The 19,138-nt window shown below is 38.9% G+C and overlaps 1 protein-coding gene across 5 annotated transcripts in view; it reads left to right on the forward strand.

Annotated features, from left to right (window-relative positions):
• SRPK2 (SRSF protein kinase 2) overlaps nt 1-19,138 on the forward strand; it is a 154,817-nt gene that overhangs the window by 35,732 nt on the left and 99,947 nt on the right. The gene's annotated exons all lie outside the window — the stretch shown is intronic.

Here is a 19,138-nt window from a genome sequence, read left to right on the forward strand (position 1 = left end):
TTTGTAGGTGCTATCTATGCCACAAATGCCCAGAAAGTACTTGGAGTATGGTTGTATTTTATGTATTTATTTATTTTTGAAGTCTGATTAACAGTATCTCATATCACACAGAATCCCAGGTTGGAAGGGACCTCAGGGATCATCTAGTCCAACCTTTCTAGGAAGAGCACAGTCTAGACAAGATGGCTCAGCACCCCGTCCAGATGACTCTTGAAAGTGTCCAACGTGGCCGAGTCAACCACTTCCCTGGGGAGATTATTCCAATGGTTGACTGTCCTTACTGTGAAAAATTTCCTTCTCATGCCCAATTGGAATCTCCCCAAGAGCAACTTGTGTCCATTCCCCCTTGTCCTCTCCATGGGACTCCATGTAAAAAGGGAGTCTCCATCTTCTTTGTAGCTACCCCTTACGTACTGGCACATGGTGATGAGATCCCCTCTGAGCCTCCTTTTCTGAAGGCTGAACAGACCCAGTTCTCCCAGCCTATCCTTGTATGGCAGCTTCCCAGTCCTTTGACCATCTTGGTGGCCCTTCTCTGGACCCCTTCCAGCCTGACCACATCTTTTTTGTGTATTGGGGACCAGAACTGCACACAGTACTCCAGGTGTGGCCTGACAAGCGCTGAGTAGAGTGGGCTGATGACTTCTTTCTCTCTGCTGGCGATGCCCTTTTTGATGCAACCCAGCACCCTGTTGGCCTTCTTGGCTGCAGCAGCACACTGTTCGCTCATGTTGAGCTTTCTGTCCACCAGGACTCCCAGGTCCCTTTCGCCAGAGCTGCTCTCCAGCCAGGTGGATCTCAGTCTGTGCTGCACTCCCGGGTTATGTTTTCCCAGGTGCATGACCTTACGCTTCTCCTTGTTGAACTTCATAAGGTTCTTGTTAGCCCACTCTTCCAGCCTATCCAGATCTTCCTGCAGAGCAGCTCTCCCTTCTGGAGTGTTTACTTCCCTGCTCAATTTGGTGTCATCAGCAAACTTCATCAGGCTACACTTGATTCCGTTATCCAGATCACTTATAAAGATGTTGAATAACATTGGGCCCAATATTGATCCCTGGGGGACTCCACTTGTGACAGATTGCCACTTGGAAAAGGAGCTATTTACCACCACCCTTTGGGTGCGGCCTGTCAGCCAGTTCCCCACCCACTGCACAGACCACTTGTCTAGGCCATAATGCATTAATTTCTCCAGGAGGAGACTGTGGGGGACTGTATCAAGGGCCTTGGAGAAGTCCAGGTAGACAATGTCCACCACCCGCCCCATGTCAACCAGGCAAGTCACTTTGTCATAGAAGGCCAGCAGGTTTGTCAAGCACGATCTGCCTTTAGTGAAGCCATGTTGGCTTTTCCCAATCACTGCTTCATTTGACTTGTGATGGCCACTCAGTAAGATTCGTTTGTTAACTTTCCCAGGGATTGAAGTAAGGCTGATGGGCCTATAGTTACCTGGATCCTCCCTCGAGCCTTTCTTGTAGATAGGGGTAACGTTTGTCTTCCTCCAGTCTTCTGGGACATCCCCTGTTCTCCATGACTTCTCGAAGATTATGGAGAGTGGCTGTATCATACAACTATACTTGCTTGGACACTCAATACGCATATACTATTGTCAGGAGTGTAATGTGGAGGTGTATTTAAGCTTGCTTTGGTACCAAACTGTATGCATGGCGGTATGCAAGACATGAATCTACCCTCCCTGGTGCCATCACTAGACGGCCTCTGGTTAGCTTACTTAAAGATATTTAGGTGTTCCGACACTGTAGGTTAATTGGCAGAATAAAATAATTTATACTTTGTGACATGGTTTAATAATAAAATCTAGCTACAATTTAGGTAATATTTTCACTTTAGTGATCACACTTTTGGCTTGAGTTTTAACTGTATATTATTTATATTTTTACCCATCTGCATAATTTATTTCAGTATAAACTTTATGAATTTTATAGTAAAAGTGATAAGTCAGAACTGAAAGACACCATATGTCAGCACTGTGGGATAGATCTTGCTACACAGCAAGAGGTGCTGTCTTTGTTCATTGGACTATTTTGCCTGTTGCTTGGGTTGTGGAAGATTCATTTTTATTCTATCATTCTGCCACCTCCTAGTAGACTTGTTAAGTTAAAACCTTAGTTCAGTGAATCGTTACAGGATTAAGTCTTCTATTGTTTAAGTGTTCTGTTCAGTCACTTTTCATTCGCAATTTGCGAAAATGTGCCCTACTGTATGCTACTTAAGTCTTTCAATGGGTAGCAATTTGAGGATTCTGATTCTTGAACCTGCTGTGTGTCTAAAACCTTGTCTTCTGATGTTAATTCACACATTCGTATGTTAACTCATAATGTGGTATTAGCTTCAAAGTTTAAAAAAATAATATAAAATGCAAAACTGAGTTGAAAAGGGTCAATAATGGTTGCTACAACTGTGGCAATATCCAGGTTCTTTCAGAGCCTGGCCCTGGCTGCAGAACACAGACCCTGCTCTGGAGCACTCACATGTTGGGAACAATAGAGTGGCTACATCGATAGCTCTCTTGTTGTGCTGATGACAATAACAATATCCCCACTTGAAATTCAAAATTCTCTAGGGCAATAAATAAAAATACTGATTCTGCAGTGGCCTGTAGTGTACCTATCTATTTTAGGTTTTAAGAGTTTGGTTTGATAACCCGAAGTTTAATATGTATAGAGGTTTCGAGCAATATAGGGCTGAAAATGTTCTTATAGTCCTGTACGCATCTCTTAATCTTAATCTTATCCCCTATAACTTTATCAGCCTGAGTGGAGCTACTTTAATTTCCCCATGCTGTTGTGTACTTCATTGTTTATCTTGCCATAATACTTTTTTCTTAGATTTTTTAGCCTCTGTGTTACTTTACACAAATATGAATATAAGAATGAGAATGAAGGAAGTACAGCAGAAATTTGTTTGGTTTTCCCTGTCTAGTTTTTTAAAAAATATTTTTCTCAGCCAACATGCCTGTGCACTCTTCTTTCAATATATTTTTTTAAACTTTTTAAGTGCTTCACTTTTTCTGCACTGGTTCTCTGATTCGTTGTGCCTTTCCTGTCTTCAAGCTTTGTCATATCCATGTTCTTTTCTTTTTCGGGGAAGAATAAATGTTAATATGATTGATGGCTTGCCTCTATGTAGGGAGATTTATATGGTAATGTAGTTATTTTAGTACCTCTTCCTAACCTTTATCGTATGTGGATTGCAATGAGTAATAGCAATTTAAAAAAACACTTTTGAATGTCTGAGTGACTCTATTGTAAAACAAACAAAAAAAACATCAAAGCCATAGCCTTCCTTCCCTGTTCATACCTTATGGAAGGAAGAGTGACTTGGTGTAATTAGTAGACAAAGAAGGGTGACATTAAATGATACTTTAATCCCATGTTAAATCACAACAGGAATTGGTAACTCAATAGGTGAAGGTGATATGCATTGGTACAGCTACCTGAATCCATACAGTAAGGATGGGATTCACCTGAACTTGTGTGGAGGTCTGCAGTGTAGGTATCTACGTCTGATCTGGTTACCCAAACTTCTTTGTTGGGGGAGAGATGCTGGCATTTGGGGTGGTTCGTCTTGTTTGGGATTAGATTAACCAACTAATAAAATGAACTCTGTCCTGAGCTTCCCACTTCCTCATCTACAGCAAAAGGAGCCTATGGTAATTCAGAGGTAGACACTAACAGATTAATTCATATAAGCTGTCTAAAAGTTAGTGGTCAAAAATTGTCATCATGCCTCTTCAGTCAGTGGAACAAGTTACTGTAGAAAGGCAATTTCTTATCTCTTTAAAAATAATGCTGATGTCCTCAGTGATCTCTGTAGTACAGTAGGGATTTATACACTACAAATGCTGGGTTTGGTAGCTTTTGAAACTGTTCCAATTGGATTTTTTAAGAGGATGTTTGGACATAGCCAAATGTAATGTAAAATAATTTAATTTACACTTTCTTACAAGCTTCTTCTGGATCTGGCCTTTATTTAGTCATCTTATGTGCTTTCTCAAGCAGGTTAACTAAGGAACAAAATAATTTTAATAATTATCCTTGGAGGATAAAGCAAATCTGAATATTTTACCACTTTCAGTCACTTTTCCTGTTGATATTTCTAAGTGAAAATAAACCAGGGCAATGTTAAGTCTTGCTGTCTTTTTATTCTTGTTGGAGGAGTGGTTTGATGACTCATGTGGATTGGGAGTTTTTCCAATTTTAACATAGCAGTTGGGGGTGTTGCATATTTTTAAAAAATAATTTAAAAAAAGCAAGCTCTTCTCCCCAGTCTTCTAGTAAAATAAGCATGAAAAATAACAGCAAAAATAAAAAAAAGTCTGAAAAAGATCTTATTTTTAAATGCACATTTTACTTTTTGTGTCCATGATGTCATTCTACTGCCTTATTCACAAGTATTTTATGGGCAAAAGTGGAATTTCTAATGTAAAAAAGCAGATGCTACAAGTTCTCTAAATATACTTTGGAATCTTCTACAATAGGGGTAAATTGTACTCAATATTTTCCAGTATATAGGAACCCCCAAAACATGGTTTTAAATGTAACATGCTGGGTATAACTTGCGGACCTGGCACTTTCTCAGCTGCTCCTGTCGTTGCTTAGTTGCTTGTTGGAGTAGAAGGAGCAGTGCAGGGGCGGGGGAAGTAGTAACCTGCTTACTGTCGTGTGCCTTCTTTGGGAGGAAAGGATGTGTTATTTTCCAGTACATATTCTGGTGTATTGTGTGGATGGTGCTTAGAGGAGCACACATTGATCTTCCTTAAAGTATTCAAAGTGCTTTTGCCTTCCTTCTCCTAAACAGCCACACATTGGCTCACTTAAGCTGACCACATTTGCTGCATTCAATGTTTTCCCTTGCAAGATTTAGTCCTCGTCTTTTTCTAGTTTGCTTTTCTTCCTACACGCTCCTGAGCTTTCTCATCCTTCTTTGTCTACTGTCTTCAGCTATCTATTTTCGCCTTGGCAACATACCTTTTCACCCTCTCAACGTTCTTCCCTTCTCCCAGAATTTTTGCTTTATTTTTCTCCTACTTGATTGTTCTCTGCTCTCAGTGATTTCTGCTGATTTTATTTTGCTCCCTGTGTCTCCCAACAGTCTCTCTACTCCTTCTCATCTCTCTTCCTTCATCTAGTTCCTAATTAACATTTGAAGGTAAATTGGGGATTCGTACGATTTAACAAAATGACATTGTTTGGCATCGACTTGAAGGTTGGCTCTTCTTTTGTTGCTTATTACTTCATTTTTTTCGTTCCTTTTTATGCACATATTTAAAGTATTTCATTATGGGTGTTAAATACCTGGAGCAAATACAGATTGTATAAATCAATTTATATTTTAGGTTTCCTGTAAATAGGGTGAAGTAGTAGTGGCATTTAAAAATACATGTAATCTTTGAAGTGTGTTTCCTTCACTGTGAGGGAGTCAGGATGATCATCCATAGGCTTTGTCTGGGCTGGACTTGCCAGTCCTGTTGAAACTTGAATGATCTGATTTTCAAGCATGTATCTTCTATGACTGTAAACTTTAGGGAATGGTGGATAGGATAGTGAAATTGGAAGAGAATTCAGGTAACTTAACTTTCAGTGCTTTCATGAGGGTGTTTATTTTATTTAACATAGTTTTCAATTTTTTTCCCATGTTTATAAAAAGGGAAATGCTCTAAGGATGGACCCTTTCTCTGAACCCTGAGCAAAACCTAAATTAGTAAGTAGAGTATTACCTGCCAATCTGTTTTTTCTTCCCATTTTCATTTCTCTTTTGATGTCTTTATGACTATCTGCTTTGGTCTATTTTTTAAACAAAGTTTCTTTTAGTTCAGGTAAGGTTTTATTTTTTTATTTTCATGAAACACATAATTGACACTGTTGGCAGTGTGTTCAACTTTGTATATTGTTTGAGTGTTGCTGTAACAGCTGCCAAAATTAGGACTGTGTTGTTGAAAACCTAAATTTATAGGTGTTTCTTGCCAGCAGTGAAGTCAAGGTGTTCTGCTCTGCGCATGTATGCAGGAAAAGCATGAAATGTATAGGAGCTTATGGTTTAGAGAGGAAATTGGGTGGGTATGGACATGTGTAAGTGACATCGTTTGCTGACTCATTAGATGCTAGCCACCAGGGTTGAGACCTGGAGAGGAGCTGGTAGAGTTGCAGGGGAGAAGAAGGCTGAGTGACATAATTCAACGCTTTTAGCAGCATCGCTCAACAAAATCCTCTTCATACAATGTAGGAGAAGATGGGAGGTAACAAAGGACAGCATGACTAGCTACTGAATGATATCACCACCCGTTTGCAGAGTGGATGGCAATGACTTGCCACCTACATAACTGTGTCTTCACCGCAGAAGAAGCTATCTGTAGCCAGCTTTTAGACAAGGCAATACCAGGTTTCTCACGTGATTGCTGAATAAGTGGCGGGGAAGTCAGACAGAGAAGGGCAGAGGGTGTGAAAAGAAAAAAGGTAGAGCTCAAAAGAAAGTCTTGCAAGTCTTAATGTTCGAGAGGTGGACTTGCAGACCAGCAAAGGACACTCTGAATTTTTTATCAGCAATAGCTGATTATGATATAATTTAGATGAGACATTAATGGCAAGGAGAAAAAAAAAAGGCAGTGGATGTGTAAATAGCTTTACTGATTGCAAGATAAGATCTCATGTCTGGACAGACCTCTGCTTTATATAAATATTTCCATTATTGTGGTTACTTTTAACTCCCTTCTTTTGTATGGAAATATTTTGTCTCTAGCAGCTAGATTTTTTTTCTGATAAGATTTTAAAGATTTCTTATATTTAGTCTTTTCCTCAGGTCTTACAGTAAAAGTTTTTAGTTATTCCTCCAGATTCCTTTCCAATGATTTGTTGTTGTTGCATATGTACAATGTTGCTTTTAAAAAAAAATCAACATGCCATTTCTCTAAAGAACTGAGCAAAAGCAAAGCAAGGGGGTATTTTGACATGTATTTGCATGTGTGTGTTGCATGTTATATGTATAAAATTAAAAATATTCCTGATGGAAGTCATTCAGGACTAGAAGGCTGTCATAGCACTCCCTTCACTGGAAACCCCTCATATTTTTTTCTTTCCATTTTTTTGAGTGTAGTATGTTCTTCTCCTGTATATTCAATGGTAGATATTCAACACATGTATGTATTATACTATAATTACGTTCAGACTTTACAAAGGCAGCCGCCTGAAGGATTAAGGTTATTTCTGTTCCTTACAAAAAAGAAAGTGTAAATAGAAGAATGTCTTTTACTTGAAGATTTTGGGTGAGCCGAAATTATCAGTGTTAGGGTGTTTAACATTTGTATTGGTTTAAATACTTTCCTTTGTTACTACTGTGGCCACTCTTAGCTGGGGAGAAGCCCAACAGAAAAACCCCCAATGGCTTTTCATGTTGCTGTGTAAATCCAGGGCACTGACAATTAAAGATTGAAAATGCTATATGTGAGAAACACACTTGTAATATAATTAGAAAGTTCCTCCTTTTGTGGGCACTGCACGCATGTTTAAACTTTGTCATCAGTACAGTTTTATCTCCAGTAGTAATTTTCAAATGTAATTTTTCTGTATTAGAGCTTTATTAAAAATACTCTTTGTAAAAGCTTAAACTTGATCAAGATGTAGTTCAAGAATAGGTAGATCTAATCAGTTAAATAAAACAATATTTTAAAATAATAAAAAGATGCTATATTAATGGAGAACCATATTTGTGCTCAGGTGTGATTGCTACCTCTTTATTGTTGCCTCTAGTTGTCCGTTACAATAGACAATAATTTCCTTCTGTGCAATGTATTGGGTTTTTTTGCTTTCTTTGGCAATGGCTATGGTATCAGGAAGGCAGATCCACATGTAACAAGCAGGCGTGATTACCGTTAGTGCCTGGGCATTTCGGATGACTGGGTAGTGGTGATGGTTTCAGGATAAGTTTCTTCTGCCAGCTGTGCGCTTCACCTCGGAGATAGCAGAAGTGGTGTGTGCAGGTGCCATGATCCAAAGCTTTTTCCTTGCTGTAATTGATGTTGGTCTGACAGGCTCTAACAGAGGATTTTGGTGTTATTCAAGAGTTTATTGGCCTTCAGTTGTCTTTTCAACAAGAAATAAGCTGCAAAGAGGATGCCGAAGGATGACTAACCCCATTCAGATACAGAATTTCTAGGTTTATTAAAATAATGGGAAGGTTGCTGTGAGACAAAGCCTTAATATTGGTCATGCCAGTGATTCCCAAAACCTAGACTACACAGTGGACATGAACAGGCTTATTTACACAGGAGTTGTGCAGTGTCCAAATGAAAGAATCATAGGTAAAACCAGAAGTAGTATTGGATGTTATTTGGCGAGTATGGCATAGTACAGCTGACATCAGTATCTTGGTTTTGGCAGTTTCAATGGCTGCTGAGGATGCTCCTCCTGCCGTCTTTCACAGATGCTCTCATACACTTCAGGTAAGATGATCACCATGTGGACCCATGTTCCAGTGGGGCACAACTCACTGCTGAAGTGGAGAAGTTTTTGGCTTGCTTTGTGCTCAGGATGACACGTACTTTCCTGATGGAGCTTTTTCTTAGAACTGTTTGTCCTCTTATGAGGCCAGGAAAGGTGAAACAAGTACTGTCTCTTGTTCTAGAGGAACAGAGCTAAGAATGTCCTCTTTACAGCTGAGATTTCAAGGAGTGCAAAAGTCTGATGATGTGCTGGATAAGAAATGCTGAAAACCTTGCAAGAATATTTGGAAAAGCCAGTTATGTAGATACTGTGGTGATGATCACAATATAAAAAACTTTGACAGGACATACTGAAAACCATCCTGTGACTGTCCTCTCAAAGCACCGCAGTTAAAAATATTTCTACTATAAGGATTTCTAACTGTAAAATCTGTAACAGAAAGTAAAAACATAAAGCTTTTTAGAACAGTGAATGATAATAAAAACTAAGGCTAAGGAGAAGTGCTAACCTGGAGTTTAAGGTTATAACATGTATTCAATAACTGCGACCCAGTTCAATCTTTTGGGTAAATCATGTAGCTTCATCTCTTAGGAGAGGTAGGAATCAGTGTGTGTGCAACATTTTATGAGTCATTGCTTTAGACTTCAGAACGTAATATACGCTTGACTCAGTTTGGATGAATAGAAACCTGTTTTTCCTTAAGACTGGAATTTAATTTGTCATTCTACAACATTAGAGCAATTTTTTTCCCTTGAATTTTGAAGGAAAAGCACACAAGAAATGAGTGGAAAAACAATAGTATTTGAAATTTGAGTAGCACTTAAGGCATTTAGGCAAATTGTAGACCTGAAAGAAAATGTTATTATCAGAAGAATCCTAAAACAGTAACAATTGTATGCTGGATTGTAAAAGGAATAAATTAGAAATATTTCAGACTAGAAATCAGAAACTATCCATTCCATCTAGTGAGTTGAGACAGTAAAGGTACTGGAAGTGATTCAGTTTGAGGGTGTGAAAAAACTAACACTCTGTTATCATGCTGCAGGTTGAACTTCTTTCAGCTTTGACATAAAAGCTGACCACGCGCACTCAGCAAACCATTTGCCTTGCTCTAGACACAGTCTGGAAAACACAGCTAATCATTTATTGTGTTTTAGCTAACTGAGTAATAACTTCTTAAATCACTCTATCTCCAGCTGCCTTATGTACAGCTGTTCCCATATGAAGACCTTTCTTGCCTAGTAATAGGAAGCAATTGGCAGCTGATTTTAAAGGACACCATGATACATTTTAACATACTTATTGAATATTTTGGGGTTTTTTTTCCAGAATGGATAAACTTGTAAGAATAAGCTTTCTGTTTTCCAGCAACTCTTAAGAAATGTTCTCAGCTCCGTCCCTGTCCCCTCCAAACAAAACATTTCTCATAAAGGTTAAATATCTATAAATAATAAAGTTAATACAATATAAATAATAAAGTTGAAGACATACAAATAATTAAAAAATAACAACAAGCCCAATCATATTTGGGGTTAATAATGTTTTCTTTGGTGTGCTTTACTGTGTTTAATCTGACAAGTAGTTATGCAAAAAGTTTACATTTTATATTTTTTTCTTTGAAGAATGACTTTTTGTACAACTGCAGATTTTCAAACCAATTTGGTTATTGGGCTGAGATGGGAGGTGGGAGGGAAAAGCAACAACTTGGTACTGGGCCTGCAGTGTACAGTGAATGCTGCCAGACCCAGGAGAACTACCAGAATGAAGAATTCCTCTTAATGTCATCATTGTGTTTTAGTAAGCACTTTTTAGATAAGTACTACAGCCTGGCAAAAGATCCAATGCCAGATTATGTCAACAAGGCTTAGTTAGAGTTAAATGGGAGACTTAAAAGAAATTCAAATGCATAGTTACTTTGACTGTAATTGTCTTTCCCTGGGTTGATAATGGGCCATATTTAAAGTAATTGTAGCATACTTTTAATGCTTTTCTTCTTGAATACCTAATGCTACCTCAATTTTATCTACAAGCTTCCTTCAAAAATTTCCATGTATAAACATAAACAAGAAACTCAGGAAGTTGACTGTATTAAAAATTCTTCAGAGGTATTAAGTATGTAACTTAGGCTGTATATTTATATATATGGAAACTAAATATTTAAATAAGTAGAAGGCAAATTATTCTATGTATTTTGTATGCTTTTTTTCCGTTTTGGAGAAGGAGAAACAAACATGACCGTATGGTACATGTACTCAAGCTTCTGGTTTCCACCCTGAGATCTCCTGCAGTGCGTGTTTCTTTCTTACCATGTTTCATTCCTTTCTGCATCCTGTGCTTTTCTGTGTCCTCCTTGCAGTGAAGATTCACTGAACATAAGATTTAAAATGATAGTACTAGTGTTGCTATTTTTCTTGAATAAAATACCGTTGTTCAGTAAGTTCTTAATGAATGGTCTTCCATTTTCCTCTGCAAAAACAAGGCAACAGCTACCATTAAAGTAGCCAGTGTCTTTTGGATTGGCTTTGTCCTCCATTTGTGTTAATGGGAACAGAGCTAAACAACTAGCAGTGTCATGTGGATTAAAGATCTCTGCCTAAGAATTAGGGTAAACTTATCTCTTGGGTACTAATGCGGGGTGGCAGCCATTTTAAAGGAGGACAGGTTTTCCTTAGAATATTCTGTAAAAGTATTATTTTTCAACCTCAGCTCAGGTATGGAAAACTCAGTCTGGAAAGATAAGAGTCGTATTAGTGTGAATATATTCTTTAAAAGTACCTGAGCAGATGATTCCAGTACAGAATTGTTAACATCAAGTCAACTTAATGTACCTGTAAATACTGAGTAAGTCCATCTTGCTTTTTCTGCAAGGGAGAACGCAATACTACTACTGATCGGATTTTTCTCATGATTTTTAGAAATCTCTCCCCCCCCACCAGGGCCTGCTGAGCGAAGCATGAGTGTGATCCAGCTTTAGTTCGTGCTTATGTGTGGACTTGTACAGTGTATCCAAATAAAGGATCTGTGCTCCCCTTTGCATCTCATCCAGTCCCTACTATTTGTGTGGGGGCAGTGTTTTTTTAAAACATAATTTTGCATTCTGAACAGTAGCTAAAACATGACTCTTGCATAAATGTTTAAAATGTTGTACATTTTGATATTACTGACTTTTTTTTTATATACCCCTCTAGGAAAGGAGGGGGTTAGCTTTGTCAATTTGAAGGTTTTTTAAATGGTGATTTTAATATTTCAAATGTGGCATAACCTTAAAAGTTCTCTTGTAATTTCCTCGTGCGCTGAGGAGAAATATTATTTAGGATACTAAGAAGGAATAATACTAAAAATATTAATGTAATCTCCCCAACAGGAGATTGCAAACAGCTGTTTTTCTGTCACTTATTCTTCAGTGAGGAAGGCACTGGCTTGTGTATCACCATTGTTGTGAAAGTTATCCATAGGACATGTTCAGTATATTCATCAATGACCTGGATGATGGGACAGAGTGTAACCTCAGCAAGTTTGCTGATGATACCCAGCTGGGAGGAGGGGCTGATACACCAGAAGGCTGTGCTGCCATCCAATGAGACCTGGACAGGCTGGAGAGCTGGGCCGAGGGGAACCTGATGAAATTCAACAAGAATAAGCACAAGGTCCTGCACCTGGGGAGGAACAACCCCACGCACCAGTACAGGTTGGGGGCTGACCCGCTGGAAAGCGGCTCTGTTGAGAAGGACCTGGGAGTGCTGGTGGACAACAAGCTGACCATGGGCCAGCAGTGTGCCCTTGTGGCCCAGAAGGCCAACGGTATCCTGGGGTGCATTAAAAGGAGTGTGGCCAGGAGACTGAGAGAGGTTATCCTCCCCCTCTACTCTGCCCTAGTGAGACCACATTTGGAGTACTGTATCCAGTTTTGGGCCCCCCAGTTCCAGAAGGACAGGGAACTCCTTGAGCAAGTCCAGCAGAGAGCTACCAAGATGATCAGGGGACTGGAGCATCTCCCTTATGAGGAAAGGCTGAGAGACCTGGGCTTGCTCAGCCTGGAGAAGAGAAGACTGAGGGGGGATTTCATCAATACCTATAAATATCTAAAGGGTGGTTGTCAGAATTATGGGACTAGGCTCTTTTTAGTGGTGCCTGATGACAGGACAAGGGACAATGGGCACAAGTTGGGACACGGGAAGTTCCACTTAAGTATGGGGAAAAACTTCTTTCCTGTGAGGGTGGCAGAGCAGTGGAACAGGCTGCCCAGGGAGGTTGTGGAGTCTCCTCTGGAGACTCTCAAAACCTGCCTGGATAGAGTCCTGTGCCCCCCACTCTGGGTGTCCCTGCTCAAGCAGGGGGGTTAGACGAGATGATCTCCAGAGGTCCCTTCCAACCCCTACCATTCTGTGATTCTGTGACAAGAGACCTGAAGAAGTCCATATAGCTACTATTTTAATTTTCAGTACTGGACTAATATGAGAACTGCTGTTTCTGCTAGTGAAAGCAAGCAACATTAGAGACTATATTGGGTACCTGGCAACCCCTGCGTTCTTCTCAACCTGCCCATTCTTGATATCTTGCAGTACAAGTCCATGAATGTGCACAAACTTTGACATGAATATTTGGTTGCTTTCCTATTACATGAAAAATGTATGCAAAGTTAGAAACCTTCACAGAAAGCAAGCAGAAAATTATCTGTAATAAACAAAATAGAGTTCTCTGTAAGAGCAGATTAAAAAAAAAGATCAAAAGTTCACTGTAGACTGCATTGACTTTGCACCATTAAGAAATTAACAAACTGGGTATTAGCTTTTTAAGGTCTGCTGGCTGACAATATTGACCCATGGCATTCACTGCCACTTCTGACAGCCTTTTACATTCCTGAGGATTCTTGAAACTTTTAAGTTAACTCTGACATAATCTTGAAATCCCACATGAACTAATCTTTCCAGTCTTCCTGAAGTTGCACTTGATGCAAAGAGGAAAGATGCCTACTTCATACTGAGTTTTGTTCTGTTGTAGTAGGAGAAAACCGTTCAGGCCATCCCTCTATTTCTTCTTGATCATATATAGTGGTTGGAAGACAAGAAGCCTCATCACAGAGGAGCACCACCCAAGGTTTGTTGGCTGTTAATGAGGGGCTACTGAACTTCTCCACCTGAACAGCAAATAATACTAAGTTGGGGCACAAGCACTGGTTGTTGGGTTTTTTTTTTTTGTCCTCACCCCAAAAGCTTAGTAACATCAGGAAGAATGATTTATTTTATGGTAATTATACCCTTCGTGCTTCCATACTACCCCATTTAACATTCACACGTGGATCAAATTTAGGCTTGCTCTGTGCTTGTGCCATTTTGAAACACCTGGTGCCAGAGTCTGTGATTCCGGCAGTTCACTCTGTAGAACTGGTTCTTATTTTAAAAGTACATTATCTAAAAGAGATCAAGCAGTGAACCTCTCAAGTTGTGTGCAAATCTACCTAATTTTGTTCTGTGATACCCACTGCCTCATCAGGAGAACTTTAATTTATTGCCTTCTTTTGTACTCCGTAGTATGTCACTTGTAAAACAACTATCCACAGCTCAAAACATAGATTTGTCCACATAAAATCAAGTTAGTAAGACTAAGGTTCCTAATACATTTCATGGTTTCAAGGCTGAGAATTTACTTAGAATGGGTCTTTTGGTTAATGTGCTTTGCATAATATTTTCAGGCCTGTCTTTATAGGATCTGGGAAGCAGGATTGTTTATTTTAACCGTAGTACTGGAAATACAGTCAACTTCAGCATGATGAGATTTTTAATAGTCCAAATGTAAGATCCAAGCAGCTGTAGCACTAATATGATGTAAAGAAGGAAAAGACAATAGGGAATAGACTAGGATGGATATTGATGGAGAAGGAGATGCTGAAAGATTTTGTGTAAGGAAGGCTAAAAGCATCTTTAGCTTGTGTCCTAACATAAACACTGCACAGAAAATGGAAGGACTGAACCTGCTGGTTTATGATCAGGCTAGATTAACAAAACATGCGGATGAGCCTACTTATTAATTAAAAACTGAGTATATTTTTCTTGCCTCTGTTTAGTATAATATTTATTTTAAAAGGGATGTATGGTGTTTTGTATGGCAGGGGTTTCCATTGTAAGAAAATGAAGGTAGTATGTTTAGCTGCTACTTTGTCTCTTCCCTTGTGCCCAAAAGGGGAAAAAAAAAAGGGGGGGGGGGGGGTAGGGGTGGGGGAAGGTTTTAGTTGAGCTCTGCAACAGTGCTTCTCTGTCCTGGATAAATTTAATACATGCGCTGTCAGTAAGATATTTTAATCTTGACTGATGAACACGTTGCAGACCATTGAGATAATCTGTTTGCAATAGACATGATTAAGTTTTTAGTGAAACAGTGACTTCTGTCAGTTGACTTTGAAATAGTGGCAACTCTGATATCTACCCATATGTCAAAGGGAACAGTTTGTGCTGTGTTCTGACCCTTGTCTGCACTTTTCCATCTGTGCTTAAGCACCAGCTAGAGGTTTTTTTTTCTTCTGTTGTGGAGAACTCATGGGTTTTTTCATATTGGTAAAAACAAATAAACAAAACTCCAGGCTAGACCTGCCTCCCTGTTCTTTTTCTTCAAATTATATATATATATATATATATATATGCTTCAGAGGTTCCCAATGCCCATATAAGTCTTTTTTTTCTTCTTCTTTCACATATTGAAATAAAATAATTTCTCTTCTTTGGCTTGTCTGGAGAGTTTCTTCCCTTACACTTTCTGAGGTAGTTTGGTCTAGATTTGTTGTGGAAACTTTAGGTTTCTTGGAGCCTTTGGCATGATGCTTTCCTACACATCTCCTATGAATTTAGAAACTGCCAGCATCTCTTTGTCGGGCTCTTCTCTCCATTTTTCCAAGCCTTCTCTGGTCTCCTCTTTTTTTGGCAGAGCAGATAATCTCTCTTTAAAAGGAGATCCTTCCCATTTTAACTATCTGATGTCTTTTTCTCTCATCTAACCCACAATCTACACATGAACATCTCAAAGGAGGCAAACAACTGGGCTATAAAAAAAAAAAATGTCAGCACAGTCTCTGCTTTGCTTTGGTTTAAAAAAAATCATGATGATTATGAAGACATTTTGGGCAGTGCAGAGCCTTTCCGAGCTTGTTTTTTCTTTTCATTCAATCACAGCTTGAATAGTATGGCTTTAGAGACTTGGTGTATCTGCTTCACTCAGGTCTTGGATGAGAGCCATTTGTCTGCCACTTGATCTGTACACAACAAAAAATTACTCAAAGGGGGCTGATAAAGTTCACGGAATGACCGAGGAGTTGGTGCCAATGACACTGCCACCTGTACCTGAATTTATTGTTATTTTGTAGCTCAGGAAATTTATTTTATTAGCTGCTGCTTTGGGATTTGCAGGCACTAATTTTCACTGATTTTCATTTTTTTCAGCCAGAATGTTATGATCTATTCCTCTGGATGTGGTTCTACTTACACTGCCATCTTTTTATTGTCTCTGAAATTAGGACAATCAAAAAATCTTTAGTGAGATCATAAATGCTTGCTCGTTAAGCAGAGGTTCGCTCTATATCTGTTCACTGATCAATACAGTTATCTAATTAACTCATAAAAGCCACTAAAGGTGGTGTTCTTTGAATCCATAACAGGCGTTGGGTGTGAATAGCCCAGCATTCACCTCTGCGCCACAGCACTTGAGGTCAAACAGAGGTTGAAGTGTTTGTTCTCTGTGTCAGGTTGGAGGGGCTTGAACCAAGAGGCCTTCAGGAAGAGCTGCTCACATGTAAAACTTCTTTAACTTTCTTTTTATTTTCTTTCCTTTTTTTTTTTCCTTTTTTCTTTCTTGGAGCTTAACAAGTATTACTGTAATTTACTTTCTTCTGGGCTGCAAAGGCTGGTTGAGTGGGTGGTAGGTTAACCACCATTTGGAGGGATTTTTCTTCTATAAATTTGGACTTGGGATGCAATTTGTATGTTCTAATAAACTCTGTAAATGAGCCCAGATTTTTGGATATGTAATTTATAAATAATCAAAATAAACAAGTGATAATATTGCTGCTTCTGCAGCCATTTTTCTCTTAGGGCCTAACAGGCACTTAATGTAAACCTCATCTGTCTTGTTTTGGTGATATTATTTCCATGATCAGTTTTGTATCAGGAGTGATAATGGTGGTATCAGCCTGACCTTGGGGGTGCAGTATAGGTGTGTAAAGGTACAGATTTACTTTTAAAAAATGAAAGAAATGGCTCCACTTGCAAAAATCTCAGATAGCAGAGACAAAATGTAGGTAAATTCCAAATAAGATAAGATTCCAAATTGACAGGCGAGGAGCAGAGAGGGGAAAGAAAGAAAAAACCCCAAACCTTGTGTTGGAAGTTGGAATGGAACTCATGGAATGGAACACTCATTGATGATGCTAGATTTTTTTTTCCTGTGAAGTCTTATTTTATTTAAATTCTTATCACTATTTTAAATAAATCTTTGTTGTCACTGCATAAGTGAAACTAAATTATGTGCTGGAATACCATCAGAAAGAAGGGTCTTTGTGCACTCTTAGAGCATCCAGGGACTTCAAGTTTGCAGTGAAGTAACTTATATCTTGGATTTTATTTTTAACATCTTGTAGTGTGTTGTTAGCAATAAAGTGTAAGTGTAACAATCTCTAGGCATCTATTGAAAAGCTTGTCTTGTAGGCTTGTTTATGGAATAGATGGTCGAACACTTTATTCCAAGCTCTCTGGATTTTGTTTTGCCCTGAAATCCTGCCTTGTTAATCTGTTTGTATTGTCCATTTTAAGTTTTAACAGGGTTAAACATTTTCGAAAGGAATTAAAAAAAATTGTTGGATTATGAGATTGAGGAATGTATTTAGTCACCCAGTGTCAAGGATGTGTGGTAAGGGAAATGCACGTTAGTTTGCACCTTCAAATTGTCAGTTCTATCTCTGTCCAAAAGTGAGGGTGAGAAAATGAGAGAGCTGCCTTCTAATATTCCTTCAGACAGAAGGGAGGAGGAAAAAAAAAAAGGTAGAGTACTAAAGGGGTAAACTTTCTCCACAAAGCTGTCCAAACTTTCAGTCTCCTCCATCCCACAAAGATTTCTGTAGTGCAGCTTTTTGTATTGACAAAGCAAATATGTTATCACAGTGTGTAACGAAGTATCCTGTTGAACCATATCAGGTCAGAGTATGAAGAGAGAATCCATAAGGAATTGCAGGTGTGCTGGTCCTTAAGAAAAAGTAGTACATATACTTTCTTTCAACCTGTGTAACATGAAATTGTCTATATTCAGAGACTTGCCAAAGTATATTTCTTCTGAATTTTCTTAAAGGCAGTCTCCTTCAGAGGAATATTTTTGCGGTGTTCTGAGTACTTGCTGGAGTTCTGCAGTAGGTGTTTTTGATCATAACATGCCACTGTTCTTTGGTCTGTTTGATCTTTGCACTGCCTTCATTCAGTTTAAACATAAATGTGTTAGAAAATACTGTGTTATGATAACCCTAATATTACAGGGTTAGCCTTCTTTCATTTGTTTAAAACAATCTTTAAAATAAGTAACAGTATATCCAGTGCATTGCATAACTTGTGTGATCAACACCAATGTCATATGTGGAACTAAAAATCTGTTCTAAAATAACAGTGTGATTGTACGGTTGAAAATGAAGAGGTATTAAAGCTGTTTGTGGAGCCTTGATGCTGTACAGCATAGTTCTTACTGACGTGTCAGAATTTGTTTTACTGTAACATGAGTGGGTCTTTCAGTGATCGGGTGGATATTCAGTGTTTTCAGTTCTTGGCCACTATGCACTTCTGAGTTGTACTCTATCTATAGATACAATATAATGGCTATATTATTAATAAAGATATATAATATAATGGCTACATAATAGCCGTTTTTCTAAGTCTTAATAGCCATTTTCAAGACTGCACTGAGTGAAAAATTAGATAATTTGGTGTTTGGGTATGCTCACTGGTGTTTTGTCATAGGTTGTTGGGTTGGTTTTTAGCTGAAAAAAAACCAGTACTCCACGGAGTTTAGCTGATGCTGTCATCCCCTCTGAATAGCTGGAGAATTGAGGCACAGAGGGAAAGATGTGCATGGCCTAAACAAGAACTACTATGGACTTTTGCTAATGAGGTCCAAGAGACTAGATCAGCAAGCTTATTCTCCAGCACTGGAGCTGCCCAGAACCTGGGAGGTTTTGCAGCCAGCAGCCTGGATGTTCCTGGGGCAGCTGAACTTCTGCCTATGCTGGGACACGAGCCTGGGTGGGGAGAGAAGTCTCCTGGTAGCTGTGACTGGAGGAGCACCTGCTGCCTGGGGTGGGCAGTAGTAAGGAAGTTTTGCAATGTCCTTGCAGTCACGTAGTGTAGCCAGTTGTGGACATACAGATGTCTCAAAGACATGTCTTGAAAACTCTGAGAAGCATCTATTTTGGATGTGAGAACTGAGATTCTTCTTGGAGGCTTCTCTGGTCTGTATGTTTTGGGGAGGACAAGTGGCACATGCTTAACCAGGTGATGATTGCTTGCAACCCTTCCACCAGAGCACAAGGGTAATAAACTCACTCAAGTAATAATAACAATTTTTAACTGAAGTGAAAAGAACCCTAGTTTCTCTTCTTTCTTCTGTTTTCAGAAATTTCTGAGGCTTTGTATCTGAAATATGTGTAAAGAAAGGAGAAA

The sequence above is a fragment of the Phalacrocorax aristotelis genome, chromosome 1 (genome assembly GCF_949628215.1).
Source record: "Phalacrocorax aristotelis chromosome 1, bGulAri2.1, whole genome shotgun sequence".
Taxonomy (NCBI): Eukaryota; Metazoa; Chordata; class Aves; order Suliformes; family Phalacrocoracidae; genus Phalacrocorax; species Phalacrocorax aristotelis.